Source organism: Sphaeramia orbicularis, chromosome 10, assembly GCF_902148855.1.
Source record: "Sphaeramia orbicularis chromosome 10, fSphaOr1.1, whole genome shotgun sequence".
NCBI classification, from domain to species: Eukaryota; Metazoa; Chordata; class Actinopteri; order Kurtiformes; family Apogonidae; genus Sphaeramia; species Sphaeramia orbicularis.
The window spans coordinates 49,027,434-49,029,270 of record NC_043966.1 but is presented as its reverse complement, the minus strand read 5'-3'; positions in this window follow the sequence as shown (position 1 = coordinate 49,029,270).

Below are 1,837 nucleotides of genomic sequence, written 5' to 3'. Positions count from 1 at the left end.
CTAAGCATTTGAAATGAAAAAAACTCCAGTGCAGGTTCCCCCGTAATGTCAAAAGTGGTTCTTCCCAGGCAGAACCAGAGTCAGAACGTGGAACAAGGGGTGGGCCTTCAAAATTAAACCAATCAGCGTTCAGTGCGCTTAATGCCGACGTTGACGTCACATACAGGCCCAAGAAGCCGTGTCCCTGAGCTGTCAGAGCGGCGTGCTCTCAAAATATATCAGCTTTCCTCGAAAACTGGTTGTGTATTAAGAGCAGACTGGCCAACATTACTCATCATACCCATCATCCTGTTCTACGGAAAGAGCAGGATTAAAACGGTGGGGTTAGTACAGTAGCCCTGTTGGTTTATACAAATAAGAAGAGCTTTTTCCCCCAGGCCATCAGGACGCTGAACTTTCAACTCACAACATAACACTCAGTCCCCCATACACACCATTCTCATTCCTACACACACACACACACACACACACACACACACACACACACACACACACACACACACACACACACACACACACACACACACACAAGATAAAAGTTTTGAAAAAAAAAAAAAAAAAGAACAATGGGTAAAAAGTAATGGTGTATTTAGTGTTAAGTTGTAAATCAACTGCAAACATATTTTTGATTCTTTATTTAATTCATAAAGGCCGAAACAGCCACAGGTGACCAAAAGCATCTACTGATGTAAAATGTTTAATACCTGTCGATCCACTAATCCTATCAATACATGTAAATAATTGGTGTAAAATACAGGTTGTCATCTTTTCATGATCATCAGATATGACCCATTTGGACATTCAGAGGCGATGTTCTGAACGTGGAAACACTGTCGTCTTCTGTAACACTGATTCACCATGTAGTTTGACCAATGATAGTGGATGAAGACACTTATTTTATGTTCAGGATAGATTTCTTTGCTGAAAAAAAAAAACACTTTTTCATCGATTTTCTCTGTTTTGATATAAAAACTTTTGAATTTACTCTGAACTTTTTATGACATGGTCTGTGAATTAAATATAGGAAAATACATGATTTACACAGAAAATAGAGACAATGTGGTTTATTTAAAATTTTGAAATATTTAAACTCTGTAGTCTTCACCAACAGGAGCTTCTCTGCTACTCCCAGAGCCAATCAATCTGGTGGACATAGAGTTAAAAGCACGACAACGAAGTGACTAAAAGGTGGTTTGGATAAGATTACTTTAAATAAAATTGTTTTATGGTCTGACACACAGACATCCTTAAGATTGAGGTTGTCAGGATTGAGACTGAGATGAATTACAACATCAAGTGTGTGACCTTTTGAATGTGTGGGAGCTTGTATGATCTGTGTGAGATTAAAAGAATCCAATGTATCCATAAAATCAGAGGCAAGAGACTGAGCAGGGCAGCGCACATGTATGTTAAAATCACCTAAAATAAGAATTCTATTGAACTTTGAAATAAAACCAGATACTAGCTTGGCAAACTCTTGGATAAAAACATTGTTTGGCCTGGGTGGTCTGTAGATTATTAAAATTAGAACTCGGTGTTTAGGATCTATTTTAAAACCAAGGTATTCAAATGTAGTAAAATCAGTCTGAGGGATGGGGGAGCATTTAAAATCTTCTGAAGATGACAGCAATCCCCCCCTCCCTGGCCTTTCAGCTGGGGTTGGTGAAGGTAAGTAAAATTGGGGGGGGCTGCATCAATGAGGGGGCTACAGTCACCTTCAGAAAGCTAGGTCTCAGTGATTATTAAAAAATTCCAATTTATTAAAAGTAATAAAATCATGACATAAAAACGATTTGTTGTTTAAAGATCTAATATTTAAAAGGCCAAAATGTACTGG